This window comes from Nestor notabilis, unplaced genomic scaffold (assembly GCF_000696875.1).
Source record: "Nestor notabilis isolate BGI_N333 unplaced genomic scaffold, ASM69687v1 scaffold2398, whole genome shotgun sequence".
NCBI lineage: Eukaryota > Metazoa > Chordata > Aves > Psittaciformes > Psittacidae > Nestor > Nestor notabilis.
This window is the reverse complement of record NW_009938532.1, coordinates 46,179-54,851: the sequence shown is the minus strand read 5'-3', so window position 1 is coordinate 54,851 and position 8,673 is coordinate 46,179.

Here is an 8,673-nt window from a genome sequence, read left to right as displayed (position 1 = left end):
TATACAAGTTGAATAACTCAAGTCTCAGCTCCTAACCTGTTTTTATCATGATGGTTGCAGAAGAATAAATATTTATTTAGTTTTGAGTAACAGAGCATTCAAGTTTCATTCATGGCTTCAATAATCAGTCTAACAGTGTGATTCTGTTAGGGAACCAATTATACATTTTACCCCTTCTCTGATTCTAGGTAAATAAGTGGACAAGACATATGTTGTCTTGACTGACATTTGATCAGTTCATCTGGATTTAGATCAGATGGACAATATAAGAAATACAATGATTTTTCCTCTCAGTAGAAATGAAGCTCTTAATCTCCCTTTTCCCTTGAAGTAGCAACAAAGCTGTTCTAACAAAGCTTATTTACTATCGCAACACATGTACATGATTTTTTGGCTGGTTTCACAATATTCAATTGTGAAACAGTTGTTATTTCTATTTTTCTATAAAATCATTGCTATCAGTGACAAACTTGCAAATCTGTACCAGGACCCAGAAGACTTTTCACTAGGCATTATACCGAAGTACATAGAAATGTAGCTGTTCCACAGGTTGGCTCTAAAATAGAAGAATGTACTTTCCCTTTTGGTTCAGTTACCTCTTAAGGACTAAACTGCTACCTTTACAGTTTTTATATAGGTTTTTCTGACAGCCAAAGTTAAGTGAATGTAGCACTCTGGATGTTTATATGCTTGTTTCATCTATTATTCAGATACATCACTTATATAATGATTCCATAACAAGTTGTGGTTGAGATGTTTGTACACCACTTTTGTACAATCAGTCAAAGTCAAAGATAATAAAGAGACTGAAGGGACAAAGAACTGATTTTTATTTACTTATTATTAAATCCTTCTTTCCTGTTTGGCCTGCAATAGATTACCTGCTGGACACTCCAAGGTTAGAAGATTAGCCTTCTGCAGTTGTTAGTGTTGATCTCACTGTGAGAATTACTGTAAGGTCTATAAAGTTCAGAGCATCTCCCCACTACATGAGGTGCTGCCAAGATACACAGAAGGACTATGGGTTATGAGGTTACCAGATGTGCTCAGGCAAGTGCAAATTGGTTCCTAATTTAAAGTAGATTTAGTATTTTCTAGCATTGCCAAATCCATCTTTTTGAGATGCAGTCCATATACTAAGCAATGAAAAATATTCTAGTGAGCATCAGAATGGGCAGTTCAGGAGCCTATTCTTTAAACGTCAGCTGCTTTGCCATTACCTATCTGAAAATTCCTTCAATTTAAAATATTTGAACCCTTCATGATCAAATTCCCATTCATCTTCACTAGCAGAGCAGACTGCAATCACATAAGCACCCTTAATGGACCTCAGCTCTGAACCAAAGGAGGTCACATTCTGTTAAGTCATGCTATCTCCATACCCATTCAGTCTCTTCTCTAAATTGTTATGCTAAGTGTTTCTTACAGAGTGGACAATTGCTTCACTGGAAACTGAAACAGTACTTCAAAAGGTTTGGAAGAGGCCACCAAGCCCCTTTATCAGCTTCGGGGTTGGAAGGAACAGAGAAGGCTAGTAGTTCCCTGCTAGAAGGCTGGGAACTCCCCTGATTCTTTGGAGATCTCCATTCTACCCACAGAAGATTTCAGCCTTCGCTGCAGTTTTAACATTGAGATATTTTAAAACTGTAAATCATGTACCTTTTGCTATGCTGGTTTTCCATTCTGATGTGCTGACAAGAAGAAATATTCTTGTGATGCTTGGAAGAAGTTAAGAAAGTTATCAATAATTACAGAAAGAAGATAGGAGACAACAGGAAGAAAGAATTCCTTCTGTTCCCCAAACAGCAAAAGGCAATAATGGGTCTAGAGGAATAAAGCATCTAAAAATTTTTCACAAAAACCCAAAGCTACTTTAAACACACATGCATATCCACATGCATTTCCTGAAAGCATCTTTAAAAATGGTGAGAGCATAACCCTGGATTTCAGCTCAGGGCATACTGTTCCATAAATAGACAAGATACTTGCCCACAAAATTATTTTCTTATCATTTTATACTCACATCTTGTTTTAGAAGGACCAAACCCAAACAATAAAATTGTAAAGCAAAGCAGAAACAAATGAAAGAAAACCCCACGCCACCAGCACCATCCCGCCTCCCTGACTCTGCTTTCAGGTGTTTGATCTTCTAAGAAGATCAAAATGTAACAGAGAGCTTGAAATGTAACAGAGGTTATTCTTTTTGTATTTTTGCATACCTATAGAGATAGAGAAGACCTGAAGCATTAGGACCCATTAGTCTGGTACTAGCAGGTTTATGACAGCACTTTTAAAGGCAGATTTGAAATTTTTGATACCTGTTGAGGTGATAGCCCATCTGTGCCTCCAGTTTGCCGTATTGTTCCTCAAGAAAAACAAAGCAGAGCAAAACTTGAACTCCAAAGAATCTTAGTGATTCAGTTCCCTCCTTATCAAAGGATGCACCTTTGAAATCAAACCATTCACTATTTTCACAACTCACCTGTATTATGGCAGGTCATATTCCTCACTTCAATCAACAGTGGCTTGTTAACATTGTTTCCCAGAAGTTTTTTACTTTTAGGTGGGGTTAAGAAATTACAATTCCAGTTGCATTTTGTAAAAAGATGGAAACGGTCTCTCTTGGTTAATTAAAATCCTTTTTTGTAATGCAGAGCACAAGAAGCAAATAGGCCTCAGATTTTATTTGAAGGCCACTGATTTCTTGCGTAAGGATCTGATAGAGAGTTGCTGTATGTTTAGTACCGTATTCATCAGGTACAGGAAATGAATTTGTGTAAAACTTCTTAAATTGAATGTGTGCACTCTGGAGTATCTACATGTTTCAGAACAAAGAGCTGAAAGAAAGTGAAAATATCCTATTAAACCCCATTTAAGAATTGCTTTAACATTTGTGGAGTGCAGGGCCTCATTAAAGCCACCATTCCTGGAATCCAGGCAAAACACTTTGCACATTTCAATTGTTGTTTCTACAATTAATTATTTTTGTTTTCTAATAAATGCTGTATGCCATGAGCAAGGAGCAGATTCTGCCGCCCCCCCCCCCTTTCATTTAGCACAGCTTCAAATGCTTACAATAAAGGTGAGTGCATTTTACAGCTCTTTTGCTTCAGCTGATTTTGTTCTATAACAAAATCAATTAGACTGGTGTAGTCCCAATTTTTTTCCTCTCATTTCCAGCTGCTGAACTTGAATCTCTCTCAAAAGTACTTTCTCCCTTAGCCACAACATGTTTTTTTAAATGTCGTAATCAATTGATTGTTGTTTGGTTTAAATAGAAGAGATGAGGAAGCAACCAAACAGGCAGCTTCAGAATAAAAATTGCAACATGAAGAGACACTTCAAGCCTTTGCTTTTCTATTGATGAGGCATTCTCTATTTATGAAAAATAAATTAATTCCCTGCTTACATTTGCTGTTTTCCTAGTTATATGTATTTTCACCATTAATTAATGGAGAGATGAGAGACTGCAACATAACAAGCCCTAAGCAATATGAATGGATGCTTGGGCTGAGTGAATAGCTTTTCTCCTTCAAGCATTGTTTTAGGTGGTGGCTGCATCAAGGAAAAGACTCTTTCTCCCTTTTTGTGATGAATCCTGAGCAGCCGCCAGAGACCTGACCATTTGTCTGAATAAAGGGTAGGAATCTTATCAACACAAAAATCATTAGTAGGGCAGATAATATAATGTTCTGCATGGAAAAGGTAACAAATCCTCTTTTTGTTTATTTTAATGAAGAAAAAGAAAAAAAAATCTCTATGGAGACTGTGGGAGAGAGGCAAGTCCTTTCTAACTGTCCAGCTCCAATGTGCAAATGGTTATGTCTGAGTACTGGCCTGGATTGTGAACTCTCTTGAAAGTCCTCCTCTGCAGAGCTTTTGTCTGGTTTAGATGTACGTTTCTTATGAAAAACAGGTGCTGAGACCTTGTCTTATGCTAAAAGTGAAAGGGGTCAGAGATAACGCAACTAGCGTTTTACCATCTGCATGTACATTGTCTGCCAGTTACTTCCTACAGGATTAAACTATATTTTTGGTAGATACCAAGCAAACTTCCTCTCTCTGTTTGGTTAGCATCTGGCTAAAAGGAGCAAGAAGCTACAGCATCTTCAGATTTTCTGAGAAAACAGTGCTCTCTGTGCTAAAAACCTCCAGGTTTTGAACAGCACCCCACATGATGTGGCCTAAAAACAATTGAGACCTTTAGGAATGACAGCAGCATCTAAAGCTATAATATTAATAATGATAAGAGTGTATTAAAGCAGTAGAACAAACGGAGTTTCTAGCCACTGCAGAAAATTCCTTAAAAATGTGAAAATACTTTGATCCACACAAGCTTGTCATGGAGCTATGTAATAAAGCTAAGTCATGTAAATTTGTAGTTAAAAGGTGAACCAATTAAAGACTAAATAATTTGTGATATAACTGATAACAGGTCAAAGCAAGGTTATTGCAGGAAATGGACTTGACTTTGTGAAGAACATTGGCTATTTGTAGGGCTAGCAGAAACTGCTTCTCCAATTAAAGTGTTAGTAAGCAGACAAAGAACTGAAGTGCATCTCATTAAAAATAAACATTAGGACACAGTCATAATACTAGACTACAGAAAACAGTCAGTGAAACAATCTGATGAGAAGTGCAGTATTACATATATGATCTGAAAGAAATCATATATTTAGCTTGCATTCAAATGTGGGCTTCTCTTAAATAAAGTAAAATGTTTTCACATGCCTTTTGTATTTAAATAATGCAAAACCCCCAGCAGAAATAGGCCCAATTTGTATTTCACTTATGCACAAAACATTCAAAGGTGGCAATGATATGAGACAGGAAATCATACTAAATCACTTGCAGCACAAGAGTAATTTCTCCTCATGGGCTTCCAGAAGCATAGACCTCCCCATGACAAGACAAAATTAAAGTCTGGTGGCTTTTCTTTACTTGTTTTTTGTAAGTGAACAGCAAAACACCTCCAAAACTCATGCAGACAAAGTGGTGGGTGGGTCAAAGTTTTCCGAGTCCCAAAGCAGCTCGCAACATACGTCTGTCATGAGAAACGTATGCCCATAAAAAAGGCCCTCCACCTTCTTATGGAACTAATCTTCCACACACATGGATGAAAAATCCCACTGTGCTTCCCCTTGCCTGTACATTTTACACAGAGTTCAGGACACAAATCCTACTGCCTGTGAGATGGCACAAGGGAGGTATAATGTAAAAGGACCTTGTATCACATATATAAGGCATAATAATTTTATTTAAAATTCTACAAAAGCACTATCAAACCCTAAAATATATATGTATATTCAAATACATCAAAGTACATTTAACATGTTGGCTGTAAACACAAACGGAGAAACCTTCCATTCCAACAAACAGGGCTGTGTCATTTGTGAAACAGAGAGGGCTGTACCCTAGAGAGATCTCAATAACATGTACTATTTTTCTTTTAAAAAATAAAGGCAGTAAAGGCATTTTATTTCTGATTTAGATTTTTTTAGTGACCACGTTGATAATTTTTCTCACACTTCTGAGCAAAAGAAGTCCTAGATATGTTTATTTTCTTTGCCACAGTTGGGGACTGTGCCATCATCATGATATGACCTTGTTCTGTTCAGCTGTTCCGTTCCTGTAGTAGCATGAATGTAGTCAAAATAACAGTTCACATGGGGAAAAGCAAAGAAAATATATGAATCTACTGTGGGTGTGCAGACACATGAGAGAAAGCAAGAGCTATTCAGCCAAACTCTATTGGGTTTGCATGGCAAGGGTTTGGTGGCAGAGGGACCATGGTGTGGCATCTCTGAAAAGGTGCCAGAATCTATCCCCATGTCTGACTGAGACAGTTCCATCTGGTGCCAGGATGGACCCACTGATGGCCAAGGCTGAGCTCATCAGTGATGATGATAGTGGCTCTGGGATAATATGGTTAAGAAGGGGAAGAAAACGGCTGCAGAGCAGTAGCCAGGAAAGAAGACTGAGAATACCTGAGAGCAACAGCTCTGCAGACACCCAGGTCAGTGCAGAAGGGCAGGAGGTGCTCCAAGCGTGGGAGCAGAGATTCCCCACAGCCCATGGTGAGGCAGCTGTGCCCATGCAGCCCATGGAGGTCCATGGAGGAGCAGATCTCCACCTGCAGCCTGTGGAGGACACCGCACTGGACTAGGGGTATGCCTGAGGGATTCTGTGACCCCGTGGGAAGCCCACACTGGAACAGGCTCTTGGCAGGACCTGTGGTCCCATTGAGAGAGCAGCCTGCACTGCAGCAGGTTTGCTGCAGGACTGGTGACCCTGCGGGGCACCCACACTGGAGCAGTCTGCTCCTGAAGGGCTGCATCCCATGGAAGGGACCCACACTGGAGCAGTGTGTGAAGAACTCACTCTCATGGGACAAATCCCACGCTGGAGCAGGGGAAGAGCATGAGGAAGAGGAAGTAGCAAAGACACTGTGTGATGAACTGAACACAACCTTGGTTTCCAATGGCCCTGTAATGAGAGGAGGGAGAATGTAGAGAACATCAGGAATGAAGCTGAGCCCAGGAAGAAGGGAGGGGTTGGGGGAAGGGGTTTTTAAGATTTGGGTTTGTTTCTGATTATCCTACTCTAATTTGACTGGTAATAACTTATATTAATTTTCCCCAAGTTGAGTCTGTTTTGCCTATGACAGTAACTGGTGAGTGATCTCTCCCTGTCCTTACCTCGAACCATGAGCCTTTCATCGTATTTTCTCTCCCCGTCCATCCGAGGAGGGGAGTGATAGAACAGCTTTGGTGGGCACCTGGCATCCAGCCAGGGTCAACTCACCACATAAACCTTCTAACTGCAGCTGAAACAAAGCACCAGATGGGAAGAATCATACAGCAAATTTCAATTCAAAGCACACACAGAGAGGAAAGCACATCTTTTCAATCACTTTTCAATAACTTGTGCAATAACAAATGCACTGTTCCCTTAGGAGGTGAACGCAGATACCGCAGCACACTACCAGCCACACCAGTCCTCACTATGGTTTGCATGTTCAGATACTGGGAAGCACCACTTTTCCAGTGAGAAGGCTGCTGGAAGCAAAGTACTGGCAACAGCTTTTCTCTTTCACTGGTGCTCTGCAGCTCAGTCAGAAGAGCCTTCAGAACTGGAGCAGTGAACTGAGACTTCCTTGAAAACTGTGCTTACAGCTATTATAACTCCAAAAGGAAAAAATGGTAAGAGAAGACGCATGAATGTGCTCCACAAGTGATGAAAATTGAAGGCAAGCACAAAGTCTTGAAAGAAAATATGCAATCAAAACCCAACAATATTAAATGGGCACTGGAAATGGAGCCCCAAACTTTCTGCATGGCTAAAAGAACTTCGAAAAGGCCAACATAAATGATGGGATTTTTACTTATTGTTTGCTTGAAGCAAACCAAATCAAGTGTTTGGTAAACAAACTGCAACTTTTTGAATGGAAAGATGCACAGAAAAGCTGAAGCAATCAAAACAGATGCCAAGATATAAAGACCTGCTTTGCCAATAGGGCCCTGAGAAAGGAAGATTGCACAGAGATGTTGTCAAGAAAGCTATGATGGAATGTAACAACAGTGAAATATATGCGCACCGAGAAAATTAGTAGTAGAGACTGTGTTATGCTACTGATTAATTGTTCATTACAAAGCTTTTACACCTGCTGAGAAGCATATGCCTGTGGCCAGAAAAATATTGTGTTACAGAGATGCACCACAGAATTCCTTTGTTCGTCTGAAAAGGTAGATGTTGGCAGCACTCAGTGATATGAAAAATCAGTTACTGATGGCTACCACTTAATAGCAACTACCTGAGTACCAGAAAGTAGGTAATCTTAGTCCAAAATATGTGCAAATCCACATCTTCATAATGGTCTGTTTGACCACTTCACAGACCAGAGAAAAAGAAAAAATCAGAAACTTGGCCAGAAGATAGCAGCACAGGAAAGAGCAAAGCATAAAGCAATTGGACAAAACCACTTTCTGTTCCCCAGTCATGTTGTCAAATTACATAAACCTAAGCAAGGAGTACATAGGATGAAACATCAACTGGATTCTAAGTATGCCTTGGACATTCACAGAAAGAAAAGAAAAAAAAAAAAAAAAAGAGAAAAGACTGTAAATCCTCTCATCCATGTCATAAAGCTTTATCAACTGTAGGGCATGTCATTATTTGCTTAAGTTGTAATGATTTCCTGTGCTGGAGCCTGACAACCTCTCAGGCCAGCCTGCTGTGTAGTTGTACTGTCCTACTGCCAGGTAACTTTCCTGTGCCTAAACTGAGCCTTGCTCCATTACTTTGTATCCATTGTTGGCATGGGGAACAAGCTATTCCTTCATCTTCCCAAGGGTCTTTTAAGTATTCCAACAACGGTTTGCATGTTGTCTAAAGTCTCTTATATTATTCTCCATGCAGGAATGATATAGCCTCTGTATCACTATGTGGTATCATATACACAGGAAAAGTGATACCTTCCCTGGAGTGTAGAGCATAGAAGCCGATGGTAAGTTAAAATACTTCTTGATTACTGTAAAACTGTCCTCTTGCTCATGGTGCACTGATGGCTCCATGGCAAGTCAAGATTACACAAATGGAGCAGCCATGATCTCACCTCAAAGAGATAAAGTCTGCTTGAGATAATGACATTCCTGACCAAGCTTGCACCAAGAT